Source organism: Cryptomeria japonica, chromosome 11 (genome assembly GCF_030272615.1).
Source record: "Cryptomeria japonica chromosome 11, Sugi_1.0, whole genome shotgun sequence".
Lineage (NCBI taxonomy): Eukaryota > Viridiplantae > Streptophyta > Pinopsida > Cupressales > Cupressaceae > Cryptomeria > Cryptomeria japonica.
Window position 1 is genome coordinate 634,096,258 of NC_081415.1, and position 20,217 is coordinate 634,116,474.

A 20,217-nucleotide genomic window follows, 5' to 3' on the forward strand; every position below is an offset into this window, starting at 1 on the left:
TTCAATGAGGGAGAACATTGTGAAAGAAAAACATTGTGGAAGCATGAGTGGACATTTTGGTTTGGATAAAACTCTTGAGCAGGTACGAAGACATTATTATTGGCCTAAAATGCAGGTTGATGTGAGAAGATTTGTAGAGACTTGCAGCATTTGTCAAAAGGCTAAGGGTACTTCCACCAATGCTGGTTTGTATCAACCATTACCCATACCTACAAGGCCTTGGGAAAGTTGTAGTATGGATTTTGTAATGGGGCTGCCTAGGACTCAAAAGGGATTTGATAGCATCTTTGTTGTTGTTGATAGGTTCAGTAAGATGGCACATTTCTTGCCATGTAAGAGCACAAGTGATGCAACCTATGTAGCAAATTTGTTTTTCAAAGAGATTGTGAGGATTCACGGACTTCCTCTAACAATTGTGTCTGACAGAGATGTGAAATTCATTGGCCACTTTTGGAGAACCTTATGGAAGAGGTTGGGAACAAACTTGAACTTTAGTTCAGCCTACCATCCACAAACAGATGGGCAAACTGAAGTTGTGAATAGGTCCTTGGGAAACCTATTAAGATGTTTGACAAAGCAATATGGAGAGAAGTGGGATGTTGTACTTCCACAAGCTGAATTTGCATTCAATGACTCTGTGAATAGGAGTACAGGAAGGAGTCCATTTCAGATTGTGTATGGGCAAAATCCAAGAGGCATCTTGGAGTTGAGAGACCTTCCACATGATGGGCAAATAAGTGCTCATGGAGAGCAATTTGCTGATAGCATGAAGGAGATCCATGATCAAGTACGGTTGGCACTTGAAAAGAGCTCTCAAAAGTACAAGGAGATTGCTGATAAGAAGAGGAGAGATGTACAATTTCAGATTGGTGATATGGTGTGGGTGTATTTGAGGAAGGAAAGATTACCAAAGGGGAAGCATACTAAGTTACTCATGAAGAAAGTGGGTCCTTGCAAAGTGTTGAAGAAGCATGGGTTGAATGCCTATGAGATTGCTCTTCCTCCTAATCTTGGTATTTCTCCTATTTTCAATGTATGTGATCTAACACCATATAAAGGTAATGTTGTTGCAGGTATGGACTTTCAGATTGAAGAAGTTCAAGAGGATATGGCTGCCATACCTCATCATGCACCAAAGAAACTTGAGAAAATCATTGATGAGAAAGTCATCAAGAAGACCAGAAACAAAGAGTACAAACAATACCTTGTGAAATGGGTAGGAAAACCTGTTGAAGAGGCTGTATGGATGGATGAGGCAGAGATTCTGAAGCATGGTACTTCATTGGACCAACTTATCTCATGTGGAAATGAGATCAGCCCACCCTGGGAGTATGGTGCAGGGGCACAAGACTAAAATTAATCATTTCTTCTTCAATGAATTTCATGTTTTGTTTCAAGGTGTTGTAAGGGACCTTAGAATCCCATTTTCATGTTTATTTTGGATAATAAAGTCCTCATAGTCCATTTTTGTAAGGCCTAGTGGCCTAGGGTGCTTTATAAACTCTATGGTCAACTATGGTCAAAAGGACTTAGGATGTGTGGATTTAGTGATTCAAGTGTATTTTGGTCTAATTAGGTCCAAAATAATATGTTTAGGCTCCTAGGTCTATGTTTGAAGATAGTTTGTTGGTAAAATACAAAATTGTCAAAAAATTGACAAATGTTGTCAATATTGGTGAACAACTTTTTGAAAAGTTGTTAAAATCAATTCCTAACATTCACAACCACCTGATTTCGGTTGGAACATTTTGGGATGGCTATATTATGCCTCAACAAACCAATTTGGAGGTTGGTTGAAGAATAATGTGAAAGTTGATAATTTGAAGCAATAAAAATTCTGTATTTTCCTGCAAATTTGCTGCTATTTTGGTTGGTACGGGCTTGTACGATCTGAAAACTGAAAAATTCTTCCATGATGAGTTAGAGGGGTGAAATACCTTTCATTTGAGTCCAACTAGAGCATTTGAAGTGGAGAAATAAGCGAGATATCAAAGTTTTAGTGAAGACAGCCCGTGAAAGGGCATAAACCTAGGGTTTCACATTTCTTTTCCCTTTTCTTCCATTTTAACCATGAAAAAAATCTAAAACTCGGTTGGATGGAAGATTTGGGACTGTATTTTAAGATTTTCTTTGTTTCAAACCTGGAGGAAGTGTTTGGAAAGAGCAGAAATTAAAAGAAGCCAGACATCTCTATGTGGCTGGCAATGCAAAAGTAGTAAAAAGACACAAAAAAACCCCATAACTATTGGTGAATTGTAAACCAGTGTATAAAACCTTGGAATTGGCATTATTTTGGATTCCCATAAATTCTCAAAGTCATACTTTTCTGATATGGTGTGTAAAAATGGTACTTCCTTCATTAAGTGCTTGAATTAGTCCTTGTTGTCATCATTGAGGGTTTGGTAGAAATGTGGTTTGTTGAAGCCTTCAAGCCCTTTCCTTTTGGAAAAAGTGCTGCCCAGGGGAGTGTATTTGATGTGTGCAATAAAATCTAGGTGTCCTTTGGAGATTTTGTGTTGTAAGCCAAAAAGTTGTTTTTGGAGACTAGTGGGCCTAGAGAGCCAAATTGGGCTTGGATACCTTGGAGACTTGGAGGAGAAAACCAGAGGGTGGATTTGGATATTTTATGATCCATTAGACCTATCAAACCTGTAAAAGGCTTTGGGAAACATATAAACCTTACTTGGAGGGGAGTGAGCCATTTGAGCACTTTTTGAGCATTTTGCCTGTGGGGTTGTTAATCCATTAATGGTGACTTTTGTGAAATGTCTCAATGGGGGGTTATGGGGAAGGAAAAATATGTGTTGAGATGTTATATTTGTTCTTGTAAGGTGTGAGGTCTGGTTGGGAGAACCTCTTTTCCCAAAGGGGTAGTGTTGCCTATTGAGCAAGTGAGCAATTTGGGTTTTTCCAAGTTGTGTAGACCATACCTCTACATCACACATATTCTTGATGCTTATAAAAAATGCCGATTGATGCACCTATTGATGAGGCAGAAAAGCCTTGTGGTACTGCACAACAGAAAACACATGAGGTTGAAACAAAGTTCAACTAGAAGAAGAGAGAGAAGCAAGAAGGAAAGGCTAGCAAATTTATTGAGGTGGTCTCACAGGACATTAAGGCATTAATTGATGTAGTCCCAGAGAAAGGCAGGAAGAGGAAGAATCCAGAAGTACACATTGAGCAAGTTACAGTAGAGTCTGAATCTAAGGATGACACACCTCTAGCATTCAAGAGGTTTGTAAGGAAGAAAACAAAGGAAACAAAATTTGAAGCTAAAAAGCAACCGATTAGGAAGGTTACATTCAAAATACTGACACAGAAGCAAGCACCAAAAGTAACCACTTCGGCTGCATTTGGTACTGCAAAGAGGAAGAAGAATGACACTGGATACAAATATTCAATCTGGTAATGTGAATATCATTCCACCTAAAACTTGTGCAGAGTTAGTAGATGAAATAACTAAGGATGGCATGTTAAAGAAAGTACAGTTTTATTATGAAAAGTTAGAGGATGATGAACAAAGAGAGGTAGAGGAAGCAGTCTTATTATACTTGGATATTTATAAGAAAGCCTTAATAGAAATTGAAAATCAAATACAGGTTGAACTGTATAATATGTTAGATACTAGAAGACTCTCAGCTATGCAAGAAGACAAGCATATTAAAATTCAAGAGTTATCATCTGTGTGTGTTACTATAGCTCCATAGGAAATGGAAAGGACACTTGAGGTGGCAGATAGAAACGTCTTTTATAGCAAACATAGAATAACTAGTCTGATGCTAGGAACTGTAAATGAAATAATAAAAGAAACTCAAAAAGCATGGGTTAAGTTCTTTGGAGAGAACAAAGGATTCTTTACTTCACCGGAATCAAAGACAAACACTGTAGACACCCCAGTTGAAGGAAAAGGAAAAGGGATTATGGGTACTTCACCCTCACTTTTGAAAAATATTAAGATAGTGGAAATCCAGCCCCCGGTAGATACAAATGCATAGAAAAATATTGAGATACTTGTTAACATAGAGAGTGAAAAAGTTAATGATGTACAAGTTACTAATATTGTCGATAACAGTCCTCCGGTTACAAATGTACAGGTTGAGGTTACAGTTCCTACAGAGGAACCGATAGTTACACAGACTGCACCAAGTGGCGAAGCCACTAGTGCAAGTGAGGAAGTCATAAAGGATAAATCATCAGAGGAGAAGAAAGGGGCCGACAGGGAACTGATACTTGGTCTATCATTGTTGTCAATTGACACCTCACATGTTGAAAATAAAAACATAATCGAGATGAGTCCTACTAAACTCATGATGATGGCAACACAAAAACTAATGAAAGAAGGATCTACAGATAAAGGTATTATTGATCAGTGAATCATTGTCTTACACAGACTAGTCCCGAAGTGCAAGATTGACAATGAAGCGAGCCCATCCGACAAGCTTAAAATAATTACTGAGAATATTTCAAAGGATTTTCAATCCTTACAATAGATTTCAAATCGGCAAGCACTGGAGAGGTTCACTCAGGCTAAGAGAGATGCATTTGATCAGGTGATTGAATCTGAGAAGAAGAAGATTGATGAAAAGATGAAACTGATAGAAAATTATTTGAAGCAGTGTACAAATATTTATAGGGTATGTTGTAACACTGATACACTTATAGCTAATGTGGATAAGAAGATAAAATAATTTCAGGAGAAAATTGCAAATATAGATAACTTTTTTGATGGATTAACTTCATTGACTACATTCATTGATGGTCAAATTTTAAGTTTGGAAGCCCGAACTTTTGTTCTTGAGAAGGAAAGAGACAAAATTATAAGAAGAGCCAGAAGTCTGAGAGGCTTGGTGAGTCCCCGGTTGGATTCACTCAGTGTACATAAGAAAGAATGTATGGATATGGTGGGAAATCCCACACCGACAGAGGTAAATGAGGAAGAGTCATTTGCACATATATTAAGTGGACTTGTATCTATTTCTGACACATTCAAAACTAGTTGAGATACTTATCTTGAGCTATTGGAGAAGGCTTATCTAGAAATTTTGAAGTTGGTTAAGCTCCGGTAAGATATTTTTGGGATATTTATTGTACACTTTTTTGGATCTTTGACATTCTTTTTAGAATTTTTGATGGCATTGATGTCAAAGGGGGAGTGATATAGATGTGAAAAATAATAGAAGGAGTTATATACATTAGGGGGAGTTATAGATATGGAGATATGGGAGTATGGAGTATTTGAATATTCAGCTCAGGGGGAGCAGGCAGGATGAAATCGATAGATGAAACCTTGACCATTTTTCACATGAGTGTTGCCATCAATGCCAAAGGGGGAGATTGTTGGCAATTGACACTCAATTGGTTGGTTTCACTATGTTGTCATTGATGGCAACATGGTATTGTGTTCTGGTTTCATGTTTTTGGTTCAGTTGTGTACCAGAAGACACTTCACATACACTACATCGGCACCGACATCGACATAATAGAAGGATCTCTTTGGTTAGCAACAATGCAGGCCAACATGGTTTAGAATAAGGTTATCGGTATTGGAGGCCGACATTGGAAATTTTTTTTTATACATTTATGTTATCTGGCTGACATTTAATTTGATATTGTATATATCTTTGTAAGCCGACACAAGGCATGATAATTTGTATAGGGTATATAGGTCAATTGGATTAGATTATTTTTGATGTAGAAGATTATGATTATGCGAATATGTAATTGAAGGAGCTGAAAAATATATCAGAGAGATTATGTATGTGAGGATATTTATGTAAGGGTTATTCCAGTAAAGGGGGGGTTTCAGAATGGAACAAATAGAGCTTAAACTGAAACTGTATTCTGGCATAGAAGATGCTATCTTAGCAGTTCAACACTTCTTCAAATTGTAGTCTGGATTTATATGTAGTCAGTGAGGCTTCTTTTATGATTGAGCAGTGTGCTCTAGGTTGTAAGCCTTCCTGTAAGTGAAGGCTCCTCATATTTTGTAATATCTCTTCATATGGCCAGTGGATTGATATTGTGGGTCACAAATCCCACCATGGTTTTTCCTCTTTGAGGTTTTCCATGTATAATTCTCTATGTTATGATTCTCATTTATGTGATTGGCTTATTGGTTGCTTTAATTCTTTCAATTCTATATGTACCGGTATACTGATTGGTGTATGCATGTTTTAATAAGGCTAAAATTGATCATTCCGGTATAACACTGATTCACCCCCCTCTTAGTGTTATTGGATTCCAACATCCTTATCCTACTCTCTCTCTCTCTCTCTCTCTCTATCTCTCTCCCTTCCTCCCTTCTCTTTCTTTCCCTATCTCTCTTCCTCTCTTCCTATCCTCTTCTCCCTTTGTCTCTAACTCTCTCTCCCTCCCCCTCTCCTTATCATATTCTATCCCTCTTCCTACCCCCTACTCTCTCTCTCTCTCTCTCTCTCTCTCTCTCTCTCTCTCTCTCTCTCCCAACTTCGTATTTGGTTCATAGTTCTACATAACCCGTACGGGCTATGCAGAACTAAGGCCAAAACTTCTAATTCTGCATATCCCATAGGTTTCTAAAAAATATAATGTTCCTCAAAACCCGTATGCATTTTGAGGAACTTTTGATTTATTATTATTAAATATAATGTTCCTCAAAAAAAGTATAGGTTTTGAGGAGCTTTTGAATTTGTATTATAAAATATAATGTTCCTCAAAACCTGTACGAGTTTTCAGGAACTTTTTGTTTTTTAAATTGTTTTTGGTTACCAAGCCTAGCAGGTTTTTGAATTTACAGAAAATGCACAGGTTATGAAAAATGTCATTTTTTTTTTGCATGTGGTCACTTTTCTGTTCACCATCTTGGTGCACTTAGCTTGTGGTTAAGTTTGTAGATCTGATGAAAAGTGATTCACCCCCCCTCTAAGTTTTCCTTCATTGTTGTTGCCAACAATTGGAATCAGAGCTAGATCCTTCAAAAGAATCTTAACCGCTTGAGGAGACCCGAGATGGCAACTAGAGGTGTTATCTTTAAGAAGGAGAGTCCGAGATTTGATGGAAGCAACTATGCTATATGGAAGGACCGGATGGAGGTGCACTTGATATATCTTGGATAAGATTGCTGGAAGATTACCAAGAATGCCTATTCTGTTCCTCAGAATGGACTAGTTACTACTGATGAGATCAAAGAAGCTAACAATAACATTAGAGCTAAAGAAGCATTGCTGAGTGTCCTGACTGATTCAGAGATGACTAATGTGATGGGACTTTAGACTGCACATGGGATTTGGGAGAAGCTTGAAACCTTGTATGAAGGAGATAAACAAGTAAAAGTTCATAAGTTGCAGAGTTTGAAAGGGAAGTATGAGATGCTGAAGATGGGAGAAGATGAGAACATAAATTCTGATGTAGGAGCATCCTCGGTTCATAGCAATATTGCATCAACCAAAATTTTTTTCTTTCTGTTTTGCTTTTTGTTTTTAGTTTCAGCTTTGCTTTCTAAGTGTCTTGGTTTTGACTCACCGGATCCTCTGGAGTTGGATTCTACTTGAAGACTTGATCATCTTTCTTGTTTCTATACCACATCGCATTTGGATAATTTTCTGGCAAGATATCACTTTTGGTTTCCTTGATAGTTTCCTATTACCAGTTGATAGTTCTTGTTATAGGTTGCCTAGACCTATTTTGGGTGATCTACCGAAACCCATTCCGAAGCTTCCAGAGCCTTGGGAATTGATTTTGATCTTCCTTGGCGTGTGGCTGACCTGATCTCGCATTCTACATTTCATCCTTTGGATTTTCCAAAGGAATCTCTTGGCGGAGGCCGACCTTGTTTATTTTACATGTTAAGTCTTGTTCTTTAGGTTTTGATCCCTTTTGGGCTGACTGGATCCTTTGGATCAATATATATAATTGTAATTACACATTTGAAGGTAATCAATTAGGGAATCAAGTAGCTAGATTGTGCGTAGAAGATAGATCTTAAGATTCAAGGTCCTGGTTGTGACCTATTCTGTATGGTCTACCAGGCCTATGAGCCGGTATACTATAACCCGGTTGTTACCGGTTGGATGTAATCAATTTTAATGCAATAAAACAACTTGTTCTACATTACCTCCTGATGAATACTAAGAGGGGGGGGGGTGAATTAGTATGCCAAAAATCTTTGTACTTAAACACTTTGCAAGACTAGTAGTAAACCGGTAAAACAGTTTAATAGAAAAACTGGTTAATAAACATGCAAACCAAATAGCTAATAATGCATTCACCCACAGAAGCACAAACACCATAACACAAGATATTTTGACGTGGAAACCCAAATGGGAAAAACCATGGTGAGATGGAACTCACAAGTAACTATCTGCAGAATAGGAATCGGACCAGTTAAGGTCTTATAATGTTCTTTACCAGAACAGATCCTGTTAGGAGATAAGTCCGATTAAAGACTACCTTTCTAGAGGATTTTAGATCCATAGATGTGAACCACCTTGTTAGAGGATTTACAAAAGGCTTTTGGGCCTACCCGGTTAAACGCTATAGACTTGTCAAAGATGTGAGTAATCAACAAGTGTTTGATCTATCTAATAGCACAGACTACTCGGTTAGATCCTTGATAGCTCGTTCTTAATGCACTCCAACATTACTTTAGTCTTCTACACATTCATATTCTCTCCAACTCCTCAACCACCTTAAACCCTAGCCGCAATATCAACTATCGTAACAACAACAACTTCAACAACCTAAAACCCTAGACATGATGTCCTTATAAAGGAAACTGATTTCATGTCGGTCCAATAGGATTACATTACAATTTCCTAGGTTCAATGAAGCTGGACATACTTGGTAGTACGTCACAAAAAGCACCGCTACAATGTCGGCACCATCAAACAATCGGTGGATGGTAACTCATCACACAATGCCAGTTGGTAACTCATCACAGAGTATACCGGTTCATATAAAGTGCCGGTTGCCGGTTTGACAAAAATGAAGACTAGTAGAAATGTGTTATGCCACTTTAATCCCTCATACCGCTTTGAGGTTAATATGCCATTTCAGACCAGGAAACACATTCTGCAAAACATCAATAGTCTAAAGGCTATAATACACCATACCGGTTGGAACAAATGCCGGTTGAGTTCTAACTTATACATAAAAAGAGGATCTCAATGCAAGTGTGTGTCCATCAATGACAATCACAACATAAACATAAAAAATGCCAACACCTCCATCATATCTTTTTATTTCCATTGTGTTTACTCTTGTTGACCGGTCTAGATTGATCTCTTTGAGGTCCCTCCTCACCGGTGACTGCTTCAAGTGGTATTAGAGTGAAGTTTCATTCCGGAGGTTCTGTGTCTTGGAATTTTTGTTGTAGGGTGGTGGATTGCGGATCCAATCTATAGCTACAGAGGACTAGTGTGAATGATGGCGTGAAGAGGAGCTAGGAATGGTGGAGCACATGGGAATGCAGACCCTGCTGTGATGGAGATGTTGTGAGGTATAGTAGCCTAATTGGGAGCTATGGAGACAACCCAAAGAAGAGGCCGACATATCGAAGATGTGAGTGAAGATGAAGGAGAAGAAGCCCCAATAGAACAAGAAAACCCACCGACAGTTGATATAGATGAGGAAAGGTTTTTGAGGGTTTTGAGTAGGGCGAATACTAAACCTCATTTTACCCCATTGGAATATGCTGGAAAGTTGGATTCAGATGAATTGATGGATTGGATCTCAAAGTTTGAGAAGTATTTTGATTTTGAAAACACTACAGAAGAGAGGAAGGTGAAATATGTCCATACCCGGTTGAAAGGTCATGCATCTCTTTGGTGGGAGCATTTGCAAGTTGACAGACAAAGAAGAGGTAAAGAGAATATTAAGACATGGGATCAGATGATTGCTAAGTTGAAATTGAAGTTTATGCCAGCTGATTATCAAGTGAATCTGTTCTAGAGGTTGCAGAATTTGAGACAGAAGGAATCTAGTGTGAAGGAGTACACCGAAGCATTTTACAAGTTGAATATCAGATCTAGACATGTTGATGATGAAGTTGAACAAGTTGCAAGATATTTGAATGGATTGCGAATGTCTATACAAGATGAACTCTATTTGATCAAATTGGAGAGTGTTGAAGAGGCTTACCAGTATGCCTTAAAGGCAGAAGAGAAGTTAAACAAAAGACATGAGTAGAGGCCGGAGAGGCAGAGATGGAAGGTTTACCAGAGGAATATTTCAAGGAGGAAGAGGATATACCAGAGGTAGAGGAACAAGTATAGATCAGAACAAGGACAAGGAAGTGAACAAATAAGGTAATCATACCGAAAGGATGATAGAAATTTGTACTGGAGGAGAGAACTGAATGTTACCGGAATGAAAATTTTGGAAGACAAGACAAGAGAACATTTAGAGGAACTTGCTTTAAGTGTGGAGGAGAAGGATATCGTGCATTCAAGTGTAAGAAGACAAAGAATACCAAAAGAGTAGAAATGGTGGAAGAAAACCCCACCAGATCAGACAATAAACCAAAAGATGGATAACTGTTGGTGATGAGGAGAGCTTTGTGTCATACCGGAGGAGATGAAGAGCCTTTGCAGAGGAAGAATCTGTCCAAGACTAGATGTAAGGTATCAGGTAAGTGTTGCAAACTTGTTATTGATAGTGGTAGTTTAGATAATCATGTTTAAGAAGAATTGGTGAATAAGTTGAAATTGGAGAGATTGAAACACCCTAAGCCTTATTAGATAGCATGGATTCAGGATGAACATAAGTTGTTAGTAAGTGAGAAACATTTGGTGAAATTAAAAATTGGGAATTATTATGATGATGTCTTGTGTGATATTATGCCTCTGGATATTTGTCATCTTTTATTGGGTAGACCTTGGTAGTTTGATAGACAGGAAATACATGATGGGGGAAAGAATATATACACTATTGTGGCCAATGGGATGAAGTAAACCTTGTTACCCTTGGAGGAACCTTTGAAGAATGGAGTCTGTATGAATTCTAGAATCTATTTAGTAGATGGAAGGAAATTCAAGGATGGATTGAGACATGAGAATGTGTGTTTTGCCTTAATTCCTAATAAGACTAAGAAATTGGAACCGGAAGAGATAAAAGATTTGCTGATAGAATATGAAGACATCATTTCAGATAATGTACTTGATGGATTTCCACCTGTGAAAAGTATTAGTCATTGCATGGACTTGGTTCCTAGAGCTAGTTTTCCTAACAAAGCTGCACATCGGTTGACACCAATAGAGAATGAAGAAATGAATAGAAAAGTGCAGGAACTGCTGAAGAAAGGTTTGATCAAGGAGAGTCTGAGCCCTTGTGTAGTACCAACAATATTAGCACTTCAGAGTAATGGAGAGTTGAGAATGTGTACTGATTCCAGGGAAATAAACAAGATCACAGTGAAATACCGGTTTCCTTTGCCTAGAATTGATGACATAATGGACTGTTTAAGTGGAGCAAAATAATTTACAAAGATATATTTGAAGAGTGGATATCATCAGATCAGGATCCAAGAAGGAGATGAGTGGAAGACAACATTTAAGACAAATGAAGGACTGTATGAATGGTTGGTGATGCCTTTTGGATTGACTAATGCACTAAGTACTTTCATGAGGCTGATGAATGAGGTATTGAAGAAATTCTTGGGTAAGTTTGTTATTGTGTATTTGGATGACATTCCAATTTTCAGTAAGACAAAAGAGGAGCATTTGTTGTAGTTACGAAAAGTTTTGTAGAGATTGAGAGAAGAGAAGTTGCTGATCGACATTAAGAAGTGTACTTTCATGAAGGACGAGTTAGTCTATTTGAGATTTGTGATATCTGAGGATGGTTTGAAGATGGACCCTGAGAAAGTGAAAGCAATTGTTGAATGGCCTACACCAATAAGCATTGGAGAGGTAAGATCATTTCTTGGATTGGATAATTTTTACCAAAAGTTTATGAGAAATTTCAGTTCAGTTTGTAACCCTATGATTGAGACCATGAGAGGAGATCAAAAGGAATTCAAGTGGACCACCAGAGAAAACAAAAGTTTTGAACTGTTGAAGCAGGAAGTGACTCAACAACCTATGTTGGCTTTACTAGATTTCAACAAAGTATTTCAAGTGGATTGTGATGCAAGTGGAACAACAACATGAGCAATCTTGATTTAGGAAGGGAGAGAAATAGCCTATTTCAGTGAGAAATTGAATGATGCCCAGAGGAGATATTTAGTGTATGATAAGGAGTTTTATGCCATAGTTCAAGACTTGAAGAAGTGGAGACATTACTTGTTGCCTAAGGAGTTTGTGTTGTATATAGATCATCAACCTTTGCAGTATTTGAACAGTCAGAGTAAGTTGAATCAGAGACATATGAGATGGGTAGAATTCTTGTAGAGTTATACCTTTGTGTTGAAGCATAGAAGTGGGAAATCTAACAAAGTTGCTGATGTATTGAGTAGGAGAAGGAATTTGCTGACAGAGATGAGAGTGACAATATTAGGATTTGAAGATTTGAAGACCTTGTATGATGATGACCCAGATTTTGCAGAACCTTGTAAAGCATGTAAAGAACCAGTTATGGTTGATAGAAGCAAGTGGTTGGATTACTTCATTTAGGATGGGATGTTATTCAAAGGAGTTTAGTTGTGCATACCTAAGAGTTCTATGAGGGAGAATTTGATAAAGGAGAAACACAGTGGAGGTTTAGCTGGACATTTTGGCATTGACAAAATAGTAGCATTGGTGAGTGAGAAGTATTTTTGGCCCCAAATTCATAAGGATTTTAAGAGATATGTGCAGAGTTGTAGAGTTTGTCAAGTTACAAAGGGTAGTAGTCAGAATGTGGGATTGTATAAACCTTTGACAATACCAGTAAGTCCTTGGGAGGATATAAGCATGGATTTTGTACTTGGATTGCCTAAGACACTGTGAGGGAATGATTCTATATTTGTGATAGTGGATAGATTTTGAAAGATGGCTCATTTCATACCTTGTAAGAAGACATCAGATGCTTTGCATGTAGTAGACCTATTTTTAAAGGAAGTGGTGAGATTGCATGGATTACCTAAGAGCATAGTTTCAGACAAAGATAATGAGTTTGTTGGCTATTTTTGGACAACACTTTGGAAGAAGATGAAGAAACATTTGAAGTTTAGTTCTACTTTTCATCCATCTACTGATGGACATACATAAGTAGTTAACTAGAGTTTGGGAAATTTGTTGAGATGTTTAGTGGGAGATAAAATCGGAAGTTGGGATTTGATCCTCGCACAAGCAGAGTTTGCCTACAACAATTCATTAAATAGAAGTATCAGAAGAACACCTTTTGAGATTGTTACCAGATTGCATCCTAGAGGTATATCAAAATTGAGAGACAATAGCAGTGATCTCATTACCGCTCAACATTAGATCTCATTTCAACAAATCTTGATCAGTTAGGGTTTAACAAAAAAAACTGGTAGGGTTTACCGGTTACAATGAGTAGAAAGGGTTTTAACCTTATACACTGGTTTACCGGTTCAACTCACAAACTAACATACCGGTTTACAACATCTTCCTCAAAGCTCTTTCTACCGGTTACAAGGCAATATCAATAATAACAACAATATCAACAATATCATAAATACCATCACCAGTTCAATTGACATCAATGACAACATAACATATCATTAATGCAATCTTCATGCAAATGCCAACAAAGACTAGAGAAGTTCAGAAGCAGAAGATTTTGCAGATCGCATGATAGCCTTGCATATTCAGGTTAAGTAGCATTCAGAAGACATGAACAACAAGAATAAGGAGAAAGAAAATGAGAAGAGGAGACATAAGGAATTTGAGGTTGGTGATGAAGTGATGGTATATCTGAGAAAAGAGATATTCTTGGTTGGAACTTATAACAAGTTGCAAATGAAGAAGTTTGGACCTTGCAGGATTTTGAGGAAGTTCAGTTTTGGAAATGCATATGAAGTGGAATTACCGGATAGTTTGAGTATTTCACCTGTGTTTGTTAGCATTTTTGATGATGTTGTTGTGATTGTCATTGATGGACACACACTTGCTTTGAGATCACTTTTTGTATGTATGCGTTATGCTCAACCAATATTTGTTCCAACCGGTATTATGTATTATAGTCTTTAGACTATCAGGGTTTTGTAGAAAGTGTTTACTGATCCCAAGCGGTATGAAGGCCCAAGCGGTTCAAGGATCCCAAAGCGGTATGAAGAAACAAAGCAGTTATTATCATTTTTTCGAGTCTTCATTTTGGCAAACTGGTAATTGGTAAAATATATGAACCGGTAATAGGTAAATGTATGAATTGGTATTACTCTATGATGAGTTACCAACCGGTATTATTTTTGTGATGAGTTATCATCCACTGACACTTTGGTAGTGATTCTATGCCATGTTACCAAATGTGTCCAGATGCACTGAACCTAGGAACTTGCAATCTAATCCTATTGGACCGACATGAAATCAAATTCCTTTATAAGGACATCATGTCTAGGGTTTTAGATGTTGTTAGGGTTTTGTGTGGTTGATGAAGTTTTTGCATGTGCGATCACAAAAGAAGATTAGGTCTATGTGAAGAAACATAGTGTGAAGATTTTGAAGACTGAAGTAATGCTGAAATGCATTAACAATGAGCTATCCAGGATCTAACCAAGCATACTATGCTAGTATTTAGATCACTAACTTGTTGATTACTCACATCTTCGACAAGTCTGTAACCCTTAACCGGGTAGGCCTGGCAAAGCCTTTGTAAATCCTCTAACAAGGTGGTTCACAATTGTGGATCTGAAATCCTATCACAAGGTAGTCTTTAATCAAACTTATCTCCTAACAAAGATTGAGATTCCTAACAGGATCTGTTCTGGTAAAGAACATTGTATGACCTTAATTGGTCTGACCTTAACTAGTTTGGTTACTATTCTGCAGATAGTTACTTGTGAGTTTCATCTCACTGTGGTTTTTCCCATTTGGGTTTCCACGTCAAAATCTCTTGCGTTATGGTGATTGTGCTTCTCTAGGTGAATTCCTTATTTGCTATTTGGTTTGCATTTGTGTTAACTAGTTTGTTAGTAAAATTGTTATACCGGTTTACTGCTAAACTGTTTAAGTGTTTAAGTTCAACATTTTTTGGTATACTAATTCATCCCCCCCTCTTAGTATTCATTAGTGTTTAACATTGCAAATCTTCATGAGTATCATGAACTAGAATTCAGCGAGGACAGTATTGTAGACTTGGAGAAACAGTTGCCCTGGAAGGAACTAGATCAGATTGAAGAGATTTTGGACAATAGGATTGGGCATAGTACTTGGAGTAGTCAGTATAATGAATATCTTGTGAAGTGGAAGGAGAGACCAGTTGAAGATTCATCTTTGATTTCTCAGGCAGAGGTAGACCGCCTTGGGTTTCCTCTGACCTTGGAAAAGTGAGAGGATCACTATTTTTTATAACCTTGGATGTCTGATGCAAGAGCATCCCCGGTTCATAGCAATCTTGCATCAACCAAAAACATTTTATTTCTGTTTTTCTTTCTGTTTGCAGTTTCAGCCCAGTTTTGGCTCACCGGATCCCATGGAGTTGGATTCTACTTGAAGACTTGATCATATTTCTTGTTTCCAGACCGCATCTCATTTGGATGATTTTCTGGCAAGATATCGCTATCAGTTTCATTGATAGTTTCTTGTTACTGGTTGACAATTCTTGTTACCGGTTACCGAGACCTATTTTGGGTGATCTATCAGAACCCCTTTCGAAGCTTGCGGAGCCTTGGGCATTGATTCCAATGTTCCTTAGCATGTGGCCAACCTTTTCACGTGTTCTACATTTCATCCTTTGGATTTTCCAAAGGAATCTCTTGGCGGAGGCCAACCTTGTTTATTTTACACGTTAGGTCTTGCTCTTTGGGTTTCGATCCCTTTTGGGACAACAGGATCCTTTGGATCAATATATATAATTGTAATTGCGCATTAGAAGGTAATCAATCAGAGAATCAAGTAGCTAGATTGTGCGTAGAAGATAGATCTTAAGATTCAAGGTCTCGGTTGTGGCCTATTCTGTATGTTCTACCAGGGCTGTGAGCAGGTATGCTATAACCCGATTGTTACCAGTTGGATGTAATCAATTTTAATGCAATAAAAAAATCTGTTCTACATTTCCTCCATCATATCTTTGTGTTTACTCTTGTTGACTGGTCCGGATTGATCTCTTTGAGGTCCCTCCTCACCGGTGACTGCTTCAAATTATTTTATGGCTAAGGTGAATGACCTTGTCCTAGGTATCAGATGTGCAAGTGGAACCCTTGAAGAAGATGAAATTGTTGCTAAAGTGCCGAGATCTTTGCCTCCTGCTTACAAACATAAGATAGCTGCTATTGATGAGATCCAAAGTGTGACTACAGTGACAAGAGATATGTTGGTTGGAAAGATTGCTGCATTTGAACTGAGATAATTTGATGAATCACATGGAAAGTCTGAGACAACATTTAGAGCATCTGTATCTGAAAAGAAGAAGCATGATCCTGATGAATGCAATATTTCTAGATATGAAAGAGAAATAAGAGAGATGAAGAGCAAGAAAGAGAATTGGATGAGCTTGAAGCATTGATTGCCCAAAGATTTCCTAAGGGAGCTAGTAAGTATGATGGAAAATTGCCTTTGAAATGTCTCTCTTGCAATAAGATAAGACATTTTCTTCTAGGTGTCCAGAGAGAATGGCTAAATATGATAGGAATGACAAATTTGATAAGCATGATAGATCTGAGAAGCATGAGAAGTATGATAAGCCTTACAAGTCTAACCAAAAGTATAAGCATCAGAAGAACTGTTACTATGCTGGTGATGAAGGTGTTATAGATGAAGAATCAAAAGGAGATGAAGTTGTGTTTATTTCTATCAAAGAAGATGGATCGGTACCCATTGATTCCATAATTTGCACTATTGAGGAGAAAACTTTAGCTGCTAAAGTTGAAGAAAGATGAATGGGTGATTGACAACAGTTGTTCACATCATATGCTCGGTGATAAAAGCAAATTTGTATGGAAAGATATGATGGTGGAATAGTAAGATTTGGAGATGACAAAGCCTGTGTGATTTGCAGTAGAGGTTCTATTTTCTTTGATGGTAAGCATTGTTGGCATTTTGATGATGTTGTGATTGTCATTGATGGACACACACTTGTTTTATGATCACTTCCCTATGTATGAGTTATTCTCAACCGGTAATTGTTCCAACTGGTATTATGTATTATAGTCTTTAGACTATCAGTGTTTTGCAGAAGGTGTTTATCGGTCACAAATTGACTGAAGACCCAAAGCGGTATGAAGACCTCAAGCAGTTCAAGGATCCCAAAGCGGTACGAAGGAACAAAGCAGTAGTTAACATTTTTCCAATCTTCATTTTGACAAACTGGTAATTGGTAATGAACCGGTACCACTCTGTGATGTGTTACCAACCGATATTTCTATGATGAGTTATCATCCACCGACACTTTGGCAGTGATTTTGTGCTATGTTACCAAATGTGTCTAGATGCACTGAACCTAGGAACTTGTAATGTAATCCTATTGGACCGACATGAAATCAGATTCCTTTATAAGGACATCATGTCTAGGGTTTTGGTTGATGGAAGGGTTTAAGTTGATGAGGGTTTTGTATGTGCGATTATAGAAGAGAAGATTAGGTCTGTGTGAAGAAACAGAGTGTGGAGATATTGAAGACTAAAGTAATGCTAAATGTGCATTAACAATGAGCTATCAAGGATCTAACCAAGCATACTGTGCTAGTATCTAGATCACTCACTTGTTGATTGCTCACATCTTCGATAATTCTAAAACCCTTAACCAGGTAGGCCTGGCAAAGCCTTTGTAAATCCTGTAACAAGGTGGTTCACAACTGTGAATCTGAAATCCTCTCACAAGATAGTCTTTAACAGGACTTATCTCCTAATAGAGATCTAGATTCCTAACAGGATCTGTTCTGGTGAAGAACATTGTATGACCTTAATAGGTCTGACCTTAACCGGTTTGGTTTCTATTCTGCAGATAGTTACTTGTGAGTTTCCACTCACCGTGGTTTTTCCCATTTGGGTTTCCACATCAAAACCTCTTGTGGGTGAATGCTTTATTTTCTATTTGGTTTGCATTTGTCTTAACCAGTTTGTTAGTAAATCTGTTATACCGGTTAACTGCTAAACTATTTAAGAGTTTAAGTTCAGTAATTTTTTGTATACTAATTCACCCCCCCTCTTAGTATTCATCAAGCATAATACTGATGATGTCTTGTATGTTGAAGGTTTGAAGCATAATATTTTAAGTGTTGGGAAAATGATTGACAAAGGTTATGATTTACAATTCAAGAATGGAAAATGGAAGATCCTAAATGCCTCCGGTATAGAGATTGCATCTGGAACTAATATTGAAGGTAATATCTTTCATTTGAATGCTGGTGAGAAAATTTTCTTGATTGCTTAGATTGATGAAAGTTGGTTGTGGCATAGGAGAATATGTCATGTTAATTTTGACTCAATGATTAAGATAAGTTCTATTCAAGCTGTTAGAGATTTGCCTAAAATTGTTAAGCTTGCTAATTTGGTATGCAAAGAATGTCAAATGGGTAAGAGAACAGGAATTTATTTCAAAAGAAAGTAGTATATATTTGATGGATTGCTAGATCTTGTGCATACTGATCTATGCGGGCATACAAATATTAGAAGTGTGTAGGGTGATATATATTTTATGTTACTGATTGATGATTATTCTAGGATGATGTGGGTTGTCTTTTTGAAGGAAAAATTTGAACCATTGGACAAATTCAAGATATTCAAAGGAAAGGTTGAGACAGAGAGACAAGACTGAAGGTGAAATGTTTGAGATCTGACAGAGGAGGAGAATTCTGTTTGGGTGAGTTTGATTCATTCCATGAGAAGCATGGGATTAGAAGACAATTATCTACTCCTAGAACCCCACAATAGAACAAAGTTGTTGAAAGGAAGAACAAAACTATCTTGATGATGCAAGGACTATGCTGATTGAAGGGAATGTTCTGAAGATCTATTGGAGAGAAGCTGTTGGCACTACTGTTTACACATTCAACCGAGTGAATATAAAATGTGATACCAGTAAGACTCTTTATGAGCTATGGTTTGGTCATGTTCCTACTATGGGATATTTTAGAATTTTTGGAAGCAAGTGTTATATCAAGAGAGATGACGATGTAGGAAAGATTGATGCAAGAAGTGATGAAGGAATTTTCTTGGGATATTCAACAAAGATAAAATCCTACTGGTGCTACAATAAGAGACTAAGAAAGATAGTGGAAAGCACAAATGTGAAGGTTGATGCGAACTATGAAAAATAAATCAGAGCATGCAGATATGATGATGATCAACATGTTGTTCTAACTTTTGTTTAGAATGAAGAATTGAAGCAGAATGATTTGATAGAGATAACTAACCCAAATATTGCTGCTACCGGTGAGGAGGTGCATGAACCTGAAAATCAAAATAATCAGAGAACTCCAAGGTATGTAAGATTGAATCATTTAGAAAATCAGATTATTGGTGAAAAAAATAAAGGTGTGATGACTAGAAGAAGGCTAGATAGAAGAAGGCTAGATTGAACCTAAAGATGTTATTGAGGCTTGTAAAAAAGACAATTGGATAAGGGCTATGGAAGAAGAATTGAATCAGATTCAAAAGAATAACACATGGGAAATTGAGCCTAGACCTAAAGATAATAATGTGATTGGTACTAAATGGGTATTCAAGAACAAATTGAAAGAAGCCAGTGAAGTTGTCAGAAATAAAGAAAGATTGGTATGTAAAGATTTTGAAAAAATGAAGAAATTGATTATGAGGAGACTTTTTCTTTGGTAACTAGATTTGAAGCTGTTAGACAATTGCTTGCATATGCTGCCTATAAGGACTTCAAGGCATATTAGAGGATGTCAAGTCAGATTTTCTGAATGGCGATCTTGAGGAAGAGGTCTACATTGAGCAACCTGATGGATTTTCATTATTAGATGATGGAGAAATGGTATGCAAACTGAAGAAAGCTCTTTATGGATTGAAACAAGCCCCTAGAGCCTGATATGCTAGATTGGGTAAGTAGTTAATAAAATTGGGTTTAATAAAGGTACTATTGATAATAATCTATATTTTAAGATTGTGAATGATAACATTTGGATTGTTGAAGTCTTTGTTGATGACATTATCTTTGGAGGAGATGATAACTTGAGCATGA